Here is a 22,750-nt window from a genome sequence, read left to right on the forward strand (position 1 = left end):
GCAGGTGCACCTCCAGCATGGTCACTCTGGTAGTCAGGAAGTCCTGGCAGTGCAGCAGGTACTCGATGGAGAGCTGCGCTAGGCGCAGCACATTGAGCAGCGCCTGGTCCAAAGGCTGCGAACAGTGGCTGCACACCTCCTGGTCCAAGGTGCAGAAGGTGATGTCAATGAGGTTCTCCTGCAGGGTGGCCACATCCGTTTCCTGTGTCACACGGCCCACATCCAGGACACTCATGCGCCTCCAGTCCATGCTTCTAGTGCGAGGCTGGAACCTGAAGGGAGGGATTGTGTAGGCCCCAAAGGTGGAATAATGGGAACCCTCAACAGCTGTAACAAGGAACTGCATGGTCAGGGAAGCCCTGGGATGATCCCCTTGGGAGGGTGCCACCAAGGCCACTGCAGTCAGGGAAGGAGCTCAGATGGGATCTGAAAAACAAGAAGAGAGTCCAAGTTAGGCAAGGTGTGTGGGCTGCATGTATCAGACACGTGGCCATCAAGAGCCTAAGAGAGGCGAGGGGAAGGATTTAAACAATAGCTGCAGCATGCATGCTATACACTGACATGGCCAGAGCCATGGAGAGCAAGGGTATGGATTTATAGTCCCTCAGCTGTGGAGTCAGATCCTCCCCCTTGGGCAAGTCCCTTCGCATCTTCAAGCCTTCTTGGTCTATGGGGACTTATGGGTTCACTGTGCATGTTTGGGGTTAGGAATGAGGCAGGTGAGGTACCTAGCCTAGTGCCTGGCGCCTAGTAGGTCCTCAGTGAATCCCCCATGCCCGAGCCCACTGCCAGAGGTCTTTTTGGGGGGAAAACTGTCAATTGTAGGTGTTGGTCATATGCAACCAACCCTACACTAACCTCAGGATAAAGTCCTACAACTTGCTATGGGTGGCAGAGTCACCTAAGGTCTACCACACTCCCCAAGCTCCTTCCCCTTTTCTCCTTCAATTACTAGAACACAGTGGACAGGGCCAGGCTACAAATCCCATTTTCCCTGGCTGTAAGGTATGATCACATGACTATGTTCTGTCTAAGGGCATGTAAGTGAGATGGTGTCCACCACTGCCATGCTGGGGAGGGCGTGGGGACTTAAGACAGTGACTGTGTCTCTGCACTCAGACTGAACTCAATCCTCATGGTCTTTTTTTTTTCACACCTGATGGTTTCCTGAATATAGTTCCATTTTTGTCAAAGACTCAGATACTAATCTCCACTTTCTAGGTAGACATAGAGATTGTTCTCTCTCTTTGAACAGTAATTTGGCAGGAGTAACAGGCATTTTAACTCAACATTGTCCTATAGATAAACACATACAAGTGAGTAAACGTGCTCGTGTAAAAGTTGGCAATGTAGTGTTGTTTGTAATGGCAAAGTATAAGAAGAAGTATGAGAAAGCAAAGTACAAAGTGCAATAGAGGACACAGATGGTATCTCTATACTATGAAACACTATGAATCTCCAGATGAGAATAATGCAGCTTTACTTGTACTGATAGGGAATAATGGGATTATGTACACATGTGTGTTCACATATATATGGATATACATGTATACGGTTCTGTTTAACTGATCCATTATTATGATTTCTTTAATAACTTATTAAATAGATATGTATGTAAATATATCTCTATATGGTTATATAGAGATGTATTTGAATAGGTATAGGTATTACAATAGTGGGAAGAGTTAAATGGAAATGTGAAATGAGAATACATAAATGATTAGAAGGAGGGTCCAGACATAGGAGATGGGTAAATAGTTAGATAGATAAACAGATAGATAGATAGCCAGGCCTTACACACACAAATGATGATCATTTGTATATGAATTCTTCATATTTGCCATTCAGGTATAATAAAATTGAATACAACAAGCAACAATAAAATAATCTTAAAAATTCAATAAAATATATGAATTTGTGATTTTTGATATATTATTTCAAAAGCATAGACTATTTCTAGAAAAACAGACAAATCATTATCTCTGGGCATGAGAATGGAAGTTAGGAGAACGTTGTTTTCCATTTTCCACCTCGCCATACTATTTAAAGTTCTATGCATCTACATCTATTACTTTTATAATGTTTAGGGAAAAATAGAATTTCTTCCCTGGAGGCTCTTAGAATTGGGGCCCGAAGAAGTACGTATGATTATACTTAAGTTCTTTCTAGATCATGTGATTCAGACTTTTAAGTACAATAGAAAGAGAAGGGAAAGGTCACCGAGGAAGGAGAAAGGACTGGAGGAAATGGTAGTGGTGAGTTTGCAAAGAGGGCAAGGGCCTCCAGGGAAAGTCCTGACCTGCCTAAGCCTCTGTCTTCTTTTAGAAAAAAGGGGGTTGGAGCCCTGCCCTCCAGACCCCCAGGGTGCTGCGGGAACGGAGGACAGGCAAAGGGAATGCACTCTGTACTAACACCAGCTGCAGTGCAGCCAGTCCCAGCCTTGGTGCCACGTACCAGCTTTAAATACAAAACTACAAACAGCCCTTGCTATGACCATTTTACAGACAAAGAAATTGATTTCTGGACAGCTAAGTGGTTTGTCCCAGGTGGCAAACCCGGAATGGAAGAAAGCTGGAGATGCATCTGCTTCTAACGCTTGTGACCTCTGCAACACCCAACATGATTTTTAAAACCAATTGTTCTAAAAATTTGCTTTGTTCAGATCATCATCCTTATCCCTCAAACTCATTCATTCATTCACTCACTCCCCTGCATTTATAGCATGCCTTCTTGGGCCAATCCTCCCCTGGGAGACGGCCCTCAGGTGGCCCACTGACCCACCTTTTCCATTTTGGCTCCCATGCTTCTTTCTCAGACACTCTTCCCCAAGGCACACTCAAAAAACAAAACCCTTAGCCACAAGCACCTCTAACCATGGCCATGAGGAGAAGACTGGCATATTTCTACCTAATATGTCACAATATTTGAAAAGAAAAAAGGAAATAAAAGTCAAGGCAAGGCAAGAGAGCATAACAGAAGTGGGCTAGATATTATCACGTTCAGGTCAAGCTACCATAATGCCACCAGAACCTTAGGGACAACGGTCACAACAAGCTGCCCCTTGGAGCAACAGTAGATTACCAAGCATGCCTTGCTCTGGCCCAGGGTAACAGGACACCTGGTTTCTGTCCTTCAGATCGGGAAACTCACCTGAGAACTCACTATTCACCTAATTAAGTTTTATTTTTCAGATGTTTGCTCACAGTTCTCTCTCTAACAATGAGGCCAAGAACACTCCATCATCAGGTCTCTCAGCTCTCCTCACAAATTGCTCCTCCCAGCCTCTTTCTTAAACAGTCATTACCCTTTTACTCCTCCTTTAAGACTGAGTGTCCCAATGTCCCTGTCATATTCTGCTTCACCCACACCCATCTCTCCTTGCACTGTCTCTCCGGGGATGAGCTCACACTACCCACAGCTTCAGCTACCATAGGCCTGCTCGAAGTACTCAGACACTCCCAAATCTCTTTCTTGCTGGTCAACCTGTCTCTTGGGACCATTAGAACAAACCTTCCAATACTGATTATACCACAAATTGCAAATCCAAATTCTACCAGGCCCAGGAAGGTTGCATTAAATGGAGGAAACACCAGGTATAAGAGAAACCACAGCACAAATTTGATGATAAACGGCAACTGATGCTCCATTTTGATGTCCAAGGTACAATTAGGCACCAGATTCAGCTGGGACCTGGTGAGAAGTACAGTTCTCCAGACTTATTAATTCAGAACCACTGCAGTAGGGAGTGTTGGGACAGGGAGTGCTGGGCACTGTGGCAAAACGGGAGTGCATGCCCTGTTTAAAAGAGGCATCCACCACTGAGCCTCATCCACATGGGAATGGATTTTATGGGTTCCTCATGGGCTCATTCCAGATTCCTTAAGGAGACATTCACAGATTTCTTGGAACTCTTTCCAGATCAGCTTCCTAGCTGAATCTCCCACTTACCATATTCCTTGCTGTCTACCTTCTTTTTCAGGACTCGGTATTTCTTATCAAAGTCATATTCAATGTCAACAAGTGCTGCTGAATTAGTAAGTCTGGAGATCTGTATTTCTCACCAGGTCCCAGTTGAATCTGGTGCTGCTGGTCCTGGGACCACACTTGGAGAACTGCTGCCTGATTGCGTCTTGGACATGAAGATAGAGAATCAGTTGCCATTTCTCATCAAGCTTACACTGTGCTTTCCCTTTTACCTGGCACACTTCCTGCATTTCATGCCACTTCCCTGGGCCTGCTAGAACAAGAGGCCACAACTACCAAAAAAATTGCACACATTACACTCTCAATGCAAACAGTCAAATGGAACCCCACTGATGAAAACAGTAATTCAAATTACCTCAACAACAACTGAATTTTTAAAATATCTTCATACATCCACCCCCAAATTTAAATGGTTGCCAAGAAAAATACCAATTCAGAGGTCGGGCATTGATGTTTTAAAAAGGCAACCACTTAGGCATCTCTATCAATTTGAACATCAGTCACTGGGCCACTCGGCTTCCTCCCATTCATCATCCACCAGGCTTGTTCAGCCATCTCTGGTGACTCCAACTTAACCACATGGCATTCCTTGGATTTCCATTCTCCATCTTCCTGTCAGCATGTAACACATGGCCATGTTCCTTCAATTTGTCTTTTAGCATCTTCCATGCACAATCAAATGGGAGAATTCTTTCAAATATTTGGCAGGCCTTCTTGACCACCCCAGGAGCATGGGATCCAGCTTGACCCTAGGAACCTGTGAGGCTTGCTCCAGAGGTGCCATGGTCCACCTAGAGGGCAAGGTCAAAGCTGGCACTACCACCACTAACCATGGCCAGGCCCTTGCCGTCAATGCCAGCATTCAGCACCAAGCCTATGGTGGGAACCCTGCACTCCAAGCATGTGGCACCCACACACTCAAGATCCAGGTACTCCAGGTCATTGGCACCCATGTGTTCCAGGCTCATGTACTCCAGGTTGTTGGTGTCCACCTCCTCCAAGCTGGTGGCCATGTCATCCAACACTGGACCCATGTGCTTCATGCTCAAGCCCATGTACTCATGGTCTGGGTGGCCCACAAGGTCAGTGGATGACCCATGAGCTCAACGCCACAGACCATGTGGTTCGTGACCAGGTCCATGCGCTGCATCTCAGAGCCCATGTGATCCATGCTATAGTCCAAGCCTGTGCCCATGCCCTCCATACTGGCACCCCTAACGCAATCAATGCTGGGCCCAATCTCCTCCTTGCTTTGTAATGATCTCTCCTCTTTTCAGTGCATCACTTAGGATTTCCTTTATGCTGCCCATGTTCATCCCAGATACAAAGTGACCCAAGTTTTCCATACCACCACCAAGGGTCCCTTCATGCCTCCTGTTTTATTTATTCCAAATCCTATGCTTTCCCTTCCCATTCCTGTGGACCCTGTGTTTCCCATGCCAATGCCTTTATTCACGCGATTGGCATTGACATGCCGCCCCCCTGTCCTCACCACCAAATCCATGGGAAGTTGCTGTGGACGCGCAGGAAGGACAAAAATCTCCCTTTGGTAAGGCCCTCTTACCCATTTCATGTGCATTGGTCTATCCAAATACCAGTTGGTCATTAAAAATACATTTAGCTAGTACAGCTTCAGTGGACGGTTCACAAGTAACAATGCCTATTCCATGACTTTTTCCACCTTTATCCTTAGACCACCTGCCACCAGCACCACCACACCAGCCATACTAAAAACCTCCTTCACTCTTATCAGCCGACTTCATAACCCAGATTTGCTGCACACACCGAGCTTCCAAGGCTTCCAGCCTTCCGCCCTGCTCTCCTGGCGTCTTCACCCTCAGGATCTTCTGTGGCTTCCAGCGTTCTTCCACTCACAGGAGGCTCGTTCAGCATTTTGGCAGCTTCTTTCATGCTCTCTTCCATCTAGAAACCAACAACCGCCCACCCCCCGATGTTCTTCAGCGTCCATTCAGAGCTCCACCTCCGTTACCGCACCAACCGCTTCTCCAACCAGGGCTTTGAGTGCCTGCCGTTCCACATCAAAAGGTATGTTTGTAATGAAGGCTCTGTGTCTTTTGGTTGGGTTGGCATGTGACTCAGAGCAACTGCCTCCTCTTTTTTGTTTGCTCCTTTCCCTCCTCATCGGGAGCAGGAAGTCACCGGCTCCCCGCTTTCCGGCTGAAGCCAGGTTGGCGCAGGCGCACTGTGCGCGCCGCGCTCCGCCTCCATTTTGAGTGCGGTCGCTGCCTCCTCGGCCGCGTTAGGAGCCGCGCCGCCATTTTCTCCCCGTCGGGGTTTGTGTCGCTTCCTAGACTGTCTTAACTCTGGACTATTCTTTGACAGGCACTGTTTTTAGTGCTTTATAAAGAATATCGTGTCATTTCCCAACACTCCCGGAAGAGGGAGATTATTGTCTAAGCCACACAGAAGGAAGAAGCTTGTCGGAGGGGTAGAAGACGGGACCCAAACCCAATCAGCCTGGTTACAGACTCTGAGCTCCTCGCCGCTCGGAGAGGCTGCCTGTTGCTGTAGCTGGCGCTCTCCACATCCTTCTGCCCACACTGAAGGTGAGTGCACGCTTCAAGGCCTTGCTCACACGTGATCGCCATCATAAATCCGTCCCAGGCCCACAGTCAGCAACTCCTGGCCCACCTCCGGGCGCCCAGAGCACAGAGCACGCTCTCCGGGGGTCGCCCTCATCACATCCTGTCCTGTGCTGAGGTGGCTGTGCAGGGTCCCTCATCCGTCCCGTCAACAAATGACTCCTGAGCCCTGACAATGTGCCCGTTACCTTGATTCGTACTGAGGATTAATGGGGACCTCGGCGACAGGCTCAGCCATTGTCGACAGAAATAGTTAGAAGTCCTAGACTGTTGTTGCTTCATGCAGAGATAATAAAGCTTTACAGGTATCATCCCCTTTAATTCCCACAACAACCCAGGATACTGGTGAAGGAACAGAAAGAGACAACAAGAAGGCAAATGACTTTCCCACAGTCATACCACTAGTAGGTGATGGTGTCTGACTCCAGAGTTTGTTCTCCAGGAAGAGGGAAAACTACACAGAAATTATTGTACAGAGTGGTGTGGGGGTAGGAGCTAGGACAGGGTGTTGTGGAAGAACCAAGAGGGGACCCAGCAGATGTTTCTGTCTCATTTCTCCCCCCACCCGACCTCCACCTCCTGCAGCTCTGAGGCCCACAAGGGCTGACGCCTTGTCTTATTCACATCTGTTGGACTCCAGCCCCTGCAATATTACCTGCAGCCCAGATGGCTATTAAACTAAAACAAAGTTGTCAAAATCTTAGACTATCTGCCTCAAAATTCTATATTCTTGGGGTCTTGCTGAAGTGAGGCTATGGACCAGCATGAATTAGGAGAAAGGATAAGAATGGAGTTTGGAATCCTTAATTTGGGCTCCTCAGAGTCAAAGGCTGTTCACACTTCGTAAAGTGATTGATTTGTTGGCCATCTGTGTCCATAGCTTAATCCTACTGACCACTAATGAAAGCTCAGGAGGCCTTGTGGGTGGGCTGAGGCTCACCAGCGAGAAGCCCCAAAGTCCACACTCACTGTCAAGATGTGAGTACAGTGTTGTCGCTTGCCTCCCGAGCAGCCCTAAATCCCTCACGTTGACACTCTGAGTGCAATCTCTAAAACTGATGGTGGCAGCCCCGATGCCCTGGTATACAGGATTCTGAATTAGTAGTCCTAGTTCATATGGTTTTACTAAGCACCAAAAGTATGACTCTTGTCTTCCACTGAAATCCCTACAGTGCAATTCTCAGTTGTCCTAATTCTCTGACATCAAAGGGTGAGGAAAACTGTGGGGATTGAGGATTATGATGATGATAGCAGCCACCCTTTGCCCCGCACTTATCTATGTACCAGGCACTGTGCCAGCCTTTCAGACTACTCTTTCTAGCCATCCTACAGCCCGGTATGTAGCTGTGATTTGCCTCAACAGATAAACATAAACACTGAGGCTCAAAACGCTGTGGGATCTCCCCGAAATCGCTCAGCTACTGAGTAAACCTTCAAGTTCTGTTTGACTCTGAAGCTTTGGGAATATGGCAAATGACCTCCCGATGATGTTGGTGATGATACATAAATTATTTCTCACGATGGAAATTACAGTACCTGAGGTTTCTTCACTGACAGCAAGCACTGAAAGGTTAAGGCAAATCTCAATACAGTAAGTGCTGGAGACCTTCAAGTCTCCCTGGATCTCCACAGACTCAACTTCACAGCTGAGTCCAGCCCACAAAGTCAAATGAGACACCTCATTTCACTTTGGTTTCCTGGAAATCACATTCCTTGAGGCGCAGGTGTTGGAACCCCTAGTTTCTCCACATGGAATTAGCAGTGCACTGCTTCTCCCACATCTGGGAACAGGAACACAGGCAGAAATGACTGTCATTAGAAAATCTGAAGTTTGTTAACCATGTCTCGACGTTTTCATGGGTTCCAAGAAACATCCCAATCCCAGACCAATGTCATGAATTAATAGGACCCAAAAGAATGGGATTTATGCTAGCATTTCAAACTGTCGGCCTTTTTCAAGAGATTGTTTCTACCTGGGGCAATCCACAGCCAAGGAAGGGAACCCTTGCTTTGCATATTCCCAGTGAAGGGTGTTCACCACCGCAGGAGGCAGCAATGCCACTGGGAAACAATTCCTAGGGGCTTTGTAGTTCTTCTCAAACCTGCCCACCAACTTCTACAAAGCTGGGCATACAGGTGATTTTTTAATGAAGATATGGCTGCTTTTTAAATATAAATTATTAGTGCTGTGAGGGTGTCTGCAACAGGTGATGTTTAGCCTCTTGCCACCCGAGGCACAGATCACTGGAACTGCACAGATGCTTCCCACCTGGGGCCTATCTCCTGGCGGTTTTCCTGTGCTACCTGGCTAACTTACGGGTTCCCGGAGCCAAGAGAGTGGGCAGAGTTGCCACAGTACTGGCTCCCCAGCTCAGCTGGTCCCCACCTCTGGGCTCACTCAACTGTGCTCACCTACTCAGCAACACCCAATAGCGTCCAACCACTCAGGGCACTGCCAGAAATCACATGGCTGCTCTGTGTGGGGATGCTTCCCCAGCCTGGGAAGCTTGTGCTCTCGAGGGTGTGAAAGATCCCTATGCCGCCTCCTTGCGACCAGTGGGACAGAGAGAAGAGAACTTCTCCCCAACTGTAGCTTGAGGCCTGGGGTGTCCCAGGAATGCCACCTGCTCCCTGCCTGGGCAGGTGCCCCACCAACTATGAGGAGAAGTGGAGCCTCTCCCCTCATTCCTCTTGGATGAGATATTCTTAGACCTGATAGGAGGGCAAAGGAGGGAATGCCACGTTTAATCCCTTAGGAAAATCCAGGATCCATGTGAATGGCACAAAGCAGGGGCACCTGTAGACCCTTGGGCAGACAGCCCAGGCCACCAGACCTAAACCAAAGGGACCTTCCTGATTTTTCATCTGGCCCCACTCTAGTCCTTTGGGCGAGTCCCAGGCTTGATCAGATGTCAGCTATCCTCCTCCCCAAACCTGCTGGCCTATCCTGTGCATCTAGCTGTGAAGCCCAGGACCAAAGTGCTCTGTCTCTCCAATATTAGTCCATAATCCTGTCCTACAGCCAGCCGGCTTAACTGAGACTCCCATTTCCGGGAATTTCTTTAAGGCTTTTCTCTCACCTGAGCAGCAGCCTGCCAAGCTCTGTATCTTGGGGCATAAAGTAAAATCCTATAGGAACACGTGTTGGGAAGGGTGCAGAGACATTGGAAGCCTGTGCATTGCCGATGGGTGTGAAAATGGTACAGGTGCTGTGGAAAAGAGAACGGCGACTCCTCAAAAAATTAAACAGAGAATTGGCACAGGGTCCAGCAGGTCCCTTTCTGGCTGTGTATTGAAGAGCACTGAAAGCAGAAACTGGTATTGGCACATACAAGTGTATACAGCATTATTCACAATAGCCAAAGGTGAAAGCAACCCGTGTCCATCGACCTACAAATGGATTAAAAAATGTGGTACATACATACAAAAGAATATTATTTAGTTTTAAAAAGGAATGGAATTCTGATGCATGTTACATGAACCTTGAAAACATTATGCTAAGGGAAGTGAGCCAGGATCCAAAGGGCAAATATAACCTGATTTCACTACACATCATACCTGAAATAGTGAAGTCCACAGAGATATTCGGGAATCTACAATAGTGGTTACGAGGGCTGAGAGGGGGTGGGCAGGGAGTGGGGCGTTAGTGTTTAATGGCAGAGAATTTCACTTTGGATGATTGAAAAGTTCTAGGGGTGGATAGTGCTATTGTTTGCACAATAATGTGAATGTGCTTAATGCCACTGGATACACACTTTAAAATGGTTAAAATGGCAACCGTTATGGTATGTACATTTTTATCACAATTTTTAAAATGTTTATTTAAAAATGTGCTGGCACAGTGACCAGGACCAAGTAGGAAGGCCTATGAGAACCTGCCTTGATGGGGCATCTTGTGCCTCCTCCTCTTCAGGTCAGGGTGTACTTTTCTCCCCAGGAACTCCTCCTGATCACTGCAGGGGAGGGAAGAGCCTGGATCTCTGGAGTCAAAGATTCATTTACATTCCATATTCCCAAGCTGTGTAACCCTGGGAAAGTCATTTAACCTCCCTGCAAAGTGGGTAAAATGAACTCTACTGAGCAGGGTCATTATGAGAACTAACTCAGCTAAAGCATGTGTAGGCTCAGCCCTGGCTCTCGCAGTCAGAGAGTGTCCTCCAAGTTCAGACCAGTGTGAAATCTGAGGGGAGCCTTTGCTTCCCAGATCTCCTCCTAAGGTACTCCTGAAGTGTGCAGAAAATAGCTGTGAGAGTGCTTGTTTGTGTTTGCCATCTTCACCAGCCTCTATCTCCCCATGTGTAAGTGTGGTGCCTTCTTTTGCAGGGCTGTTGTGAGAAAGTGGACTTGACATGTGCCCCAGTTTTTCTTGTCTCTGAGGCCAAAGGGAAAGACTCCAACCTTGGCTGATACAGACCGGCCACACCCTACTCTGGAGAGTTCTGGAGTGCTGCTGTGTGCCAGGCTTGTTCCATGTCCCAAGGAGACCAAGAGGTGATAGAGGACTAGATCACGTTGCCCTGGGAAGCTGTCACCATCTGCAGTGCCACCTCTACCATAGCGCACACACATGATTTGGCGGCGCCAGGGTCAGTGCCTGACACGGAATGAGGCCAAAAGTCTTTGGGACTTGTCTATGTCAGACAGGGGAAGCTCACCCTAACTGACGTGTGGGTAAGGTCCCACACCCCTGGGGACAGAGGCCATCAAGGGAAAGTGTGGCTCTCCAGGCAGTGTGTAGTTTCCTGATGTAGCAGCAACAAACCAGCATTGGCTCTATTTGTTCCCTGGACCCAAGTCCCTAGTCACCAAGCCCACTGGGCCTTGAATCAGATCCCTGTACGTCTGGGACAGTGCTTGTGGCAGAGATTCTCCACCAGCGTGTTGGTGCCTCTAACCATGCCTCCCCCTTCCTGGTTCATGTAGTTCCACAGATGCAGGGCTTAGGAGTGGTTGAAGCTGGGGTCTGTGTCCCAGACTTCATAGCACGGCCTCTACTCTGGACAGGAGAAAGGGTGAATTCTCTGTGGGTGGAGAAAGGACAAGTTTGAACACCTGAGGTCACTAACCCCCTGGAAGTCTTCAAGTTTGCACCACAGTCTCAACATCCTCGTCATCAACTCAGGTCCCTGCTTGCCCCATATGTGTGAGTTGTAGTGTTCAACAAAGTTGTCCATGCACTCTCACGCTGAGGTGTGGCAGGGGCGGAATCCAGACATGCCATCACTAGTGTACCGAGAAGCCTGTGCAGCCAAAAAGTTCTTCTCGGTGTTGGGCCTGATGGAAATGACATCGGTTTTCCTGTAGATGCCCCTGCACTTCCAGATGACTGTAAGACAGAAGGCATCTGAGGTGACGTGCAGCCAGTTTCTTTGTGCACTGGTGTTGATCTTCAGGAGCAGGTGGGCATCAGCCCCCAGCAGCAGGGAAGTGGTCTGAGGTCACAGCAGGAGGCCAGGGCCTGGGAGCTGGGGAGGGCCCAGCAAGCCAGCTTCCCAAAACTCTAGTGGCCAAAAGTCCAATTTTGAGAGTTTACTAAACTTGCCTCTTCCATCCCATAAAGGTGACTTTCAGTAAATAGTTGCAGCAATCAGTATGCATGGGAAGACTTCAGTGGCATTTAGGATTTCGTGCAATCGTTTTATAAAAAAATGAAAGCAGTGGAAGGGGCAAACTCAGTTGCCCAATCAGGGCAGCACACGTGGTGGTCACCAGCAGCTGATGACACATTGGGCCATCCCTAACAGCTGTTCCCCACAGAACCAGCTGAGACCACACAGAATAGCAGGCACATGTGTCAGGAGCATGTGTTCCTGATTGAGTCTTTCCTGGGAGTCAGCTGAGCAGCCCAGCACCAAGGAAGAGACAAGAATCACACACAGTAACTATGCTATTCACTCAAAGTAGAACATAAACATATATTAATATCATGTTCGAACTCTTTAACTATCTAAGGGAAATATAATACAAAACAATCATTGGAAATGATAATCCCAAGTTTCATAGTCTCGGTATAAGCGTCCAGGAGGCAGCATGGTGGCAAGGAAGTGGTCAGCTTCTTGTAAAGCAGATTTCTGGAGCCAGGTTGGCAGCAGGGTAGAGTGGTGAGACCAGTGGCAGTTTATTCATCCTGCTATCCACAATGGGCACTGCCCCAGGTCCCTCCTCACCCTCACCACTGACAGTGGTCCACCCTGTCCCGGCCCAGGGCAACACTAGTGGCCATTTGTTAGGAACCCTGTGCTGGCAACTGCAGTAAAATCCCAGTCTGGTGAGCACCTCCTCCTCGCAGGTCCCGCTCTGAGACTTCTGGGCTCTTCAGAAGAAAAGGCAGGAAGACTGGCATCTAAAGTCACATGGGGGAAGAGAGACACTGATTTATTCCATACCTGCCTCCTTTCACGAGACACATACACTCGTACACTCAGCCTTGCCTCTTAGTCTAGAAAATGTCTCCAAATGACAGTGCCTAGGGACAAGTGTGACCTCCACCCAAGGAAGCCCCAGGGGAATGAGGCAGAGAGGGTGGGAGTCTCCCTTTTTTAGACATGAATACTGAGGTAGACTGAATGCTGGCCATGCAAAGGGACATGAGGTCCGGAGTCCTGGAACCTACAACTGTTACCTCTGGAAAAGGGTCTTTGCATATATAATAAATTGAGGATGTGATGGGGACTTAGAGGGGGCTCCCATTCATCTTTCCTAGCTGCCTGTCCCCTCTGTCCTCTGTGCTCCCACCACCCTGTGCTTGGCTCCGTCACATCACTGAGTCCTGTATACCAATGAAGATGGCGTGACCTGGTGCAGACCAGCCTCAACAAACACTGTGTGAAACGAATGAGTGAACGAATGAACGTTTGAGGCAGAGCAGTAGGAACTGAAATGGAAGTGTGAAAGGCAAGTTAGCAGGCAGGACAAATACCCTTCCTCTGATTTCTGGGCAAGATCAACAACTGTCCTTTCCTTAGACATTTTAAGACAACAAGTTTAAACTGGACAGACTTCCCCATATTATGGACACAATTTAGCATATTCTCATACCAAGTGTTCTGTTGTCTCTTTGACATTTTGCATAATGTGAAACTTCCTTTAAACATAAAATACCCACTTCATACTTGTCCAGGAAATAATTTCCATGAGTTCATGGATGGCTGTTAGTAATATTTTCCTAATGCACACGAACAGAAAAAAAAAGTATTATAAAATTATTCATCCATGTACCAATCAAAATTATCTTTCCTATTCCTATGATACATAGGGCATACTCTGGAAAACCCCTTTGCATGAAGGGCTGTGGGTGGGCCTGCCTGGACACAGGGAGACAACAGACGTGACCTCCCTCTGGCCACATGCATCCATGGCTGAGTGGATGGGGTAAAAGGAGTTGGGGTACAACCCTGTATGGGCGGACACGGACTGACTGGAAGCCCCTCCACCCCACTCCAAGATCCAATTATAGCAGGCCCGTGGATCTGGGAATCCTCTGGAACTGGGGAGGCCCCAGAACCCAGCAACACAACTACCCTTGTTCCCAAAGTTCCCTAAGGGCGGACGTTGAAGGTTACTTGCCCATGTCCTTTAACCCTCCACAAGAACCACCTGCCTTCCCTTGTCATGACATGCCAGGGCAAAGCAGCAGCAATGACCTCAGACAGGGAAAAGTCTGAGCTCCACAGGAAGCTTTGTCCAGAGGCAGGACTGGCCCAGCCTTTTGCCCTCCTGCTGCTTCAGAACAGTGTTCATTGAGTTTTACCTCTGCCTGGAGCAGCAGCTCCCGGGGCTGTGGGTCTTGTGCCAGCACTGCCTGGCCTGCTTTCTAGAGCCTGAAAACTAACAAGCAGCTCTCTCTACATTAGCAAAGTTCACCTTGTGGTCAAAGCAGGTAAAGCAAAGCAGAGCTAAGCTGCCCAGCAAAGAGCCAATCCTAGGAGAAGCGTTTGGGCAGGCCACCTGCTGGAACTCTGGCTGCCCTCTGCTTCCTTGAAGGACCCTGGTGTTCACCCCTGCACTCTCCATCCACCCCAGACTCTGTTTGCCCCACAGAGGCTTTCAGACTCAGTCACCTGTGAGGACCCTACCACTGTGTCACCCTTTAGAACCAACCCCCGACACATGCAAACAACCCAGGGCCTTCCCAGGTCAGTGCCCCAAGCAAGCCCTCTCACCAGCTTACCTGAAGCCTTGCTGCACCATTCAGAAAACTTCCCCTCCTTCTCGCCCCTGTGCTTCACAAAGTGTCTGAAAGTCCTTGAGGGGACACCCTTTGCATCCGAGAGAGACAACAGTTCCCCTTAGGGGACAGGGGAGCCCCTCCTTCTTGCTCCCCTAAGCCTTTAAATCTGCTGCTGCCCCAAGAGCCCTTGGGACCAGTACCTGGCAGTCTGGAAGAGCAAGACAAGAGTGGCTGAGAAGGGCAGGCAGCAGCTTCACAGGCTGCCAAAAGGGTGCTGCTTGAGGGTCTGGGTGCCTCAGCAGAACACACAGAGCAAGATGGTACAGAGGGGCTGCACACAATTCCACCCACATCACAGTGTACGAGGCTCAGAGCATGCCTTTCCACAAGCTGACTGAGTCCTCGGCTGGGAGCTCACGGCTTGCTCCTCTTTGTACTTGAGGCACTATCCTTATGATGGACGAGTCGTTCTGTGCAGCTACCAATGTTTGAAACCTACTGCCCAAAACAAATGCCAGGTACCCTTCTAAGACCTCCTGGAAGTTGCTTGGACCTTTGACATGTACCCAGAGCCCATTGGGTCTTATTAGGCAACTAAATCCAGGATGTGGATTCTTTCAAGGTTAGAAAGAAATGGTTCCTTTTTATTTATTCTTTTAGAAGTACAACTTTTTCATTGTTGACACCATTACAGATGTACCCCGTTCCCTCCCTGCCCCCGCCACTGCCCACCTCACTCAGCCCCAGACTGCTCTGTCCTTCACCACACATTGCTGTCTGTGTCCATGAGCTAGGCATGTATGTGTATGTAATGTTTTTCTCATCTCTTCTAGTTCACAAAAGAAATGTCTTAAATAGGCCTGAACATAGGGAGAAAGTTAGATTAAGCAGGAGTTGGAAACAAAGGGGACAGTATCATTGCTGAAGTAACCTAGGTGTCCATCTCTCTTCTAATCTGAATCTACACCGATAGTCTTTTCAATAACATCATGTCCATCTTTGTTAATAAGACGGGGGTATTTTATTTAACAGTATTAGGAGATTTTATCAATGACTTTAATGATAATATGCATGCTCTGGTTAAAAAGGAGCATGAGGACGCAACAGCATTGAAGCCTAGTCTGTACTTCACAGGCTTTGAGTTCCTGGATTACCAACAGCTACCTGCTCAGTGTGTGTGGCCTCTGTGCACCTGTGATGGACACTTAACTCAAGGGACCAATGCAGAGGCCAGACTGAGCCAATGAAATTCCCTCGGTCAGGAGTAGAGATCCAGTAGAAAGTAACCAATGAGGAGACTGTATGGAGAAGTCAGCACACAGGGTGGCATCTGAAGCAACCACTGGAAGAAACAGAGGAAGAGACTCCCCTGCCACCAGGATGTGAGGGGAGAAGCTGCGTGGATTTTTACTGTTAGAGACCAATGGTTCCCCCATTGCAACAAATAAGATGAAGAAGCCTTCAAATTAAGAACCACAGCACCTTCGTCAGTTTGACAGCGCCCTGTGTCCCAACGGTGGCCCTGACACTTACTCTTTTTCTGCCTGTGCTTTCCTGTCTCTCTTGCAGGTCATTCCCCAGGGTTTCGCCCACCAACTTCAGCAAGCTGATGTTCTGTCACTGAGCTTCCAGCACCTTCTGCCGTTCATCTTGCAAATCTGTTGACTCTGTAGCAGGAGCCAATCACCAAGGTCAGCCTCGGGTGCCCGAAACCTCCATCCCCAAAGCCCCACCTCACCCACCTGGCCCTCCCTTCCCCAGGGATCCTGGGTTTTGGCTCATGCCCTCAGGGCCACTGACCCAGTCCGCGTGTCCATCCTGGGTCAGAAGCTGGGGTGTTTATGTTCCTTGGCTCCTCTGCCCAGACCCCCTAGCCACATTCAGGTCTCTCATTCCCTTCCAGCCTGGACCTCTAAGATCTGGGCTCAGTCCTGCACTCAGGACAACTTGAGGATGCAGGCTTTTGCCTCACACTTGAGTGTTGGCAGCAGCTCGTTCCCTGACTCCATTCTGATACCAGATTCCAGGCCCTGTTGGCTGCCAGCACAGCCACAGCCAGCTCCTCCTGATACCCTGAACCCACTGCATCAAATTTTATCTCTTTACGTGGATAACATGGTGTACAGGATACACAGGTTCCTGCTCTCTTTACATTTATTGTCTAGGTCAGATGTTCTCCCTCCAATTCAGATGTGGTAAACATCCAAATCCAAAGAGGTTCAAAGGCACATGCATTTCCTGCCCCCACCTCCCTCCAGAGATGCTGATTCCATAAGTCTGGGGAAGGGCTCTAGAATCTGTATTTTATGTTGCCCAGATGATTCTGGTGGAGGTGAGCCATAGACCACAGCTGAAGAAATACCCACCCACAGGGTAACCAAACTAGCAATTACAATGAAATGGGGCAACTGCTATGCAGGGGCCATCTAGGCTGACTCTGCGAATCCTCCCTGAGTGCTCTTTTTGCCCAGTGTGGGGGCCACTGCAGTTAGAACTGGACCAGCCCTTGGATTCACTGAGAAGACATTTACTGACAAGCCACATGAGTGTGAACAGGCCAGTGCTGGGTGCTGGTGCCACACAAGAAGACCCTCAAACATTCACATTGAAGATGGTAATCAACCCTGGCTGTATGTCTGAACCACCTGGGCCCCATGCCAAGCTAGTTCCTTCAGAATCTCTGGGGAGGGCCCCTGCCCTTCATATTTATATTTGAAACTCCCTGGATCTTCTAAGAAACAAGCAGGCCTGAGAACCCACGGCTCAAGAGCAGTGGTTTACAAAGTGTGAGCCACAGCACTGGCCCCAGCTGCTAAGTTACGGGAAATACAGATTCTCAGAGCCCACCCCAACCCTACTACGTACAGAGTTTGGAGTGGGGATCCCTGTAGCCTGGGAGTAAGGGGACCCCCTTCTTACTGTACAGTCCTGGCTTTCATGGCTCTAGTTCCCTTCACCCCATCAGCAAATCCGTTTCAGTGTTGGTCACCAGGGAAGGAAACGAGGTCTCACCTTGATTGGAAGAATGCATTTCCATGTTCATAGCCTTCAGACCCATAGTGCCCCCTGCGGAGAAGGAAGATTAAGTGGCTCTAGTGAATTGGACCCCACCCCAGGCTGAGAGAATGTGTGGGACCGCATGCCAGAGCCAGTCAGGACAAGTAAGGCCACTGGTCATTTCTCCACCAGAGAGGGGCAGGCAGGAGCAGTGGTCACAAACAAAGAAAATGAAGGCAGAAGGTACAGACTAGACAGGCCAGCACTGCCCCCTCACTGGCTGGCTAGGCCTCCAAACTGTCTAATTCTCAGTGTCTTCTTCTAGATCATGAAGATATCTATGCCCACCCCACATTAAACCGTGGGGACAGGATAGTGAGACAATGAATCTTAAGTGCTGACAAAGCACATAGCGCTCACCTGAGCCCCAACCCTGGGAAGTTCAGACCCACAGGAATAGTGCCTCTCTAGGCTGGTTGCAAGGCTGGGAAGGAAATGTCTAGCCTCAAGGCGGGGCATTGGAGGAGACATTTGGGTGTTCAAGAAAAGGCAGATAGGAATGGGGAGGCAGGGTGGATGGAGTACAAGGGGCCAGTTTCAAAGCGGAGGCCAAGGTCTCCAAGTGAGAGCAGTGCCCTGTACGTTACTGCCTGCTTTAGATGCCAGTACCTACAGTGCATTCCACACTCACACACTCACATGCACAGACACCAGAACACCAGAGTACCCAAGAGAGGTGAGTGATACTCCAAACAGGCCACATTCACATAGATCTGGGGTAAAGTTGCTATTCACCAGGAACAAAGTAAGGGTCGATGGCCTAAGCCACAGGCAAGGTGAATTAGAAGGAGCCGGTTCATGGACCCTACCCATGAAACACTGCCCCCAGGAATCTTCCCCTACCCCATGTCTCCATCCCTCTACAGGGACGAGAAGGTCCCCCAAGAAACCCAGTCACTGCAAGGAACGCCCTCAGCACAAATGCCTGGCTGGAGCCCTGTCTGTCCCAAAGCAAAGGTCTTCTCAGCATCCTTTGCCCAGCTGGAGAGCTTGGCACCGCATGCCCTCAGCCTCATCCTAGAGACTGACTGGTGAGGGACAGGAAAGAGAAAAGGCCAAGACAGCAGCCGAGACTGGGAGAAGCCACCCCGTGCAGACTTACCCTTCACCTTCCTGCGTGACGAATCTGAGTATTCAAAGAAAGAGAACACAGCAGGTTACAAGCAGCAGGGAGCTCTCCTGTGAGCAGTGGTTCTGTGTAGCACCATGAAAAACGGACAGCCTCTTTCTCCATACCACCTATTGGAAACTGGATGGAGCTCAGAGTTCACCAGCCCAAACCCCAACACATCACATGATGTCCGTATGTGAGATGGATGGCACCAAGGTTGAATGGCAGTAACCAGAATGGCACCGTGCTTTGTGTTCCCCTGGTGGGAGGCAGGAATGCCTTCTCTTCAGAAAGGGAGAGTGGTTGGAAGGTCAGAAGCCCATGACAGCAGAGTGGGATAGTCAGTACTGGTGCCACACTGGGTGGAAATCACACCGGGCAAGTTAGGTGCACCTCCTGCAATGTGGGCCCTTTGTACTTTGCTTTCTTATACTTTACTATTACAAACACCACTACAATGGCAACCTGGACACGAGCACTGAGTCTGAGATGTGGCTCCCTAGGAGGAAGGAGGCATGATGTGGACAGTCTTGAAACTGTCTGCTCACAAGCCCTTTCCAGAAAGTGCTTTTTATTCCTCCTTTGTCACAGTGAAATACAAAGGTGGTATATTGTAACCTACCCCACCATTCTTTTGACATTGTTTCGGTAAAGGCTGACTCTGACTAATCTGTAGCTTGTAGATAAACACGTGCGTGCAAAATTCCTAGGAATTGGTTTCAGAAGATACAGAGTCTGACCTTCAAACATCCCAGCTCCTGAGTTGCTGACATTCATCAATGGGGCAGGATGACACGAGGCCCCATTTGTAACGGAAACATTTACTAAGAAGAGTTCTGGGTAACATAAGGAAGAATCCTCTGGACTGAGACCTGAGCAGCCACAGCACTGAGGATCTTACTGTTTTGGGGGTGACAGTGGAAAAAACAGTAGAGGAATGGGTAGTATACGTGACTGAGTGAAGTGTGGCTTGGAGAACAGAAAAGCTTCAACAACAAGGGAGGCAAGTAGAGAAAGAGTGGAAAGGGGGGGCAGGGTGGATGGACTACAAGGGGCCAGTCTACATGAAGAGATGACTGGACAGTGACTGTGGGTTCGCAGCCCCCAGGGAGTTGTGGGGAGGGTGTTATCAGAACCAGGGCCTGGACCTGAAGCCACAGGAAGGGATCTGCTGGGGAAAGATACACTTCTCTACACACCTGGGGCTCATGTACACACACATAGATATACCCTCACACCTACCACGAATACACAAACCCTTAGACATATGTACACCCTGACTCATTCACACAACCATAAATATATCTTTATATGTACACTCCCACATACTCCCCAGCACACATTACATACCACACACTACACACACATACCATGCACAAATGGACCCTCCACATATTCACATACACATATCAGACACAAATATTTACACCTTCCATAAGCACACACACACACACCCTTCATACATTCAAACATGCTTTAGACACAACCTCTCCATAAACACACACTTGATGCACACACATCCTTCATACACACATCTGCCACACATGTATGATATACACACACACACACATAGTAGACATAACCTAACGAGACATTCAGGCCCTCTGGCCATGAGCAGCGTCTAACCAATGGCTCCTAACCAATGGCTATCGCCCATAGCAGCCTCAGGACCCAGGGCAAGGTGTTGCCCAGGTGGACCAGTGGCTGGGCACCCAGGCCTCCCAGTCTCCTTGCCTGTTGACGTTCCTCACCATATAGTAGCTCTGGCCACTGACCATTGCAGAAGCTGCTGCAAGTCTTTGATCATCTTGCGTTGCTTGTTCATTTCCTTCCTCAAATCCCTGAGCTCCTCAGCCTGGCAGTCCAGCTCCTGCTGACTCTGTGACAGCTGTCTCAGGCTGGCTTGAAGGTGCACCTCCAGCATGGTAACTCTGGTATTCAGGAAGTCCTGACAATGCAGCAGGTACTGGATGGAGAGCTGCGCTAGGCGCAGCACATTGAGCAGCGCCTGGTCCAAAGGCTGCGAACAGTGGCTGCATACCTCCCGGTCCAAGGTGCAGAAGGTGATGCCAATGAGGTTCTCCTGCAGGGTGGCCACATCCATTTCCCGTGTCACACGGCCCACATCCAGGACACTCATGCGCCTCCAGTCTATGCTCCTATTGTGAGGCTGGAACCTGAAGGGAGGGATTGTGTAGGCCCCAAAGATGGAATGATGGGAACCCTCAACAGCTGTAACAAGAAACTGCAGGATCAGGGAAGCCCTGGGATATAGGGCTCCTTCACTGGCACCAAGGCCACTATAGTCAGTGAAAGAGCTGAGATAGGATCTGAAAAATGAGAAGAGAGTCCAAATTAGGCAAGACGTGTGGACTACATGTGTCAGACACCTGGCCATCAAGAGCCTAAGACAGGCGAGGGGAAGGATTTGAACAATAGCTGCAGCATGCATGCTATGCACTGACATGGCCAGAGCCATGGAGAGCAAGGGCATGGATTCTACAGTCACTCAGCTGTGGAGTCAGATCCTCAGCCTTGGGCAAGTCCCTTTACATCTTCTAGCCTTCTAGGTCTACTGGGACTTCTGGGGCTCACTTTGCAGATTTGTGGTTAGGAATCAGGCAAGTGAAGCACACAGCCTAGTGCCTGGCACCTAGTAGGTCCTCAGTGAATCCCCCATGCCCAAGCCCACTGCCAGAGGTCTTTTTTGGGGAAAACTGTCAATTGTAGAAGTTGGTCCAATGCAACCCTACACTGACCTCATGATAAAGTCCTACAACTTCCTATGGATGACAGAATCACCTAAGATCTACCACACTCCCCCACACCCTTCCCCACTTCTCCTCCAATTACATGATCATAGTGGACAGGGCCAGGCTACACTTCCCAGTTTCCCTGGCGGTAAGGTGTGATGACATGAGTATGTTCTGTCTAGGGGGCTGTAAGTGAGATGGTGTCCACCACTGCCGGGGCTGGTAAGGATGGGGGACTTAAGGCAGTGACCGTGTTTCTACACTTAGACTGAACTCAATCTGGGATGCTCTCTTTTTCTCATGCCTAATGGTTTCTTGAAAAGAGTTCCAGTTTTTTGTCAAAGACTCAGATCCTAATCTCTACCTTCTAGGTAAACATATTGTTCCTCTTTTTCAAAAGTAATTTGGCAAGAGCACCAGGGATTTTAACTCAACATTTTCTTACAGATAAACACATACATGTGTGCAAAGGTGCTCGTGTCCAGGTTGGCATTGTAGTGTTGTTTGTAATAGTAAAGTATAAGAAGAAGTATGAGAAAGCAAAGTACAAAGTGCGATAGAGGACACAGATGGTATCTCTATACAATGAAACACTATGAATCTCCTGATGAGAATAATGCAGCTTTACCTGTACTGATAGGGAATAATGGGATTATGTACACATGTGTGTGCATATATATGTGGATATACATGGATACAAATCTGTTTAAATGATATGTTAGTATGATTATAGTTAATAACAGTAAATATGTATATCTCATTAATCTATATATGATTATGTAGAGAAATATTGGGGTAGATATACATATGACAATAATGTGAGGAGGGAAATAGAAATGTGAAATAAACATAAACAAATGAACAGAATGGTGGTTCATAGATAGGAGTTGGGTAAATAGGTAGATAGATAAATAGATACATAGATAGACAGGCTTTACATAGACCAGTGATGTTTATATATATATGAATGGTTCCTATTTGCCCTCATGTATAATAAAATTGAATAAAATATATGAATTTATGCCATATGATACATTTTTTCAAAAGCACAGACTATTTCTAGAAAAACAGA

The 22,750-nt window shown here is 48.4% G+C and overlaps 1 long non-coding RNA gene and 3 pseudogenes across 1 annotated transcript; 1 reads left to right on the forward strand and 3 right to left on the reverse strand.

Moving 5' to 3' along the window:
* Window positions 1-4,455: 4,455 nt before the first annotated feature.
* On the reverse strand, window positions 4,456-5,082 carry LOC128780162 (heterogeneous nuclear ribonucleoprotein M pseudogene; annotated as a pseudogene).
* A 28-nt stretch (window positions 5,083-5,110) lies between these two features.
* LOC139440643 (heterogeneous nuclear ribonucleoprotein M-like) lies at window positions 5,111-6,054 on the reverse strand (annotated as a pseudogene).
* A 229-nt stretch (window positions 6,055-6,283) lies between these two features.
* Window positions 6,284-20,820, forward strand: LOC139440640 (uncharacterized). The gene is made up of 3 exons (XR_011650836.1): window positions 6,284-6,551; window positions 16,327-16,448; window positions 18,681-20,820. It is a non-coding gene; the product is annotated as an uncharacterized lncRNA (long non-coding RNA).
* On the reverse strand, window positions 11,361-12,025 carry LOC128780161 (alpha-1,4-N-acetylglucosaminyltransferase pseudogene; annotated as a pseudogene).
* Window positions 20,821-22,750: the final 1,930 nt, after the last annotated feature.

This window comes from Desmodus rotundus, unplaced genomic scaffold, assembly GCF_022682495.2.
Source record: "Desmodus rotundus isolate HL8 unplaced genomic scaffold, HLdesRot8A.1 manual_scaffold_63, whole genome shotgun sequence".
NCBI lineage: Eukaryota > Metazoa > Chordata > Mammalia > Chiroptera > Phyllostomidae > Desmodus > Desmodus rotundus.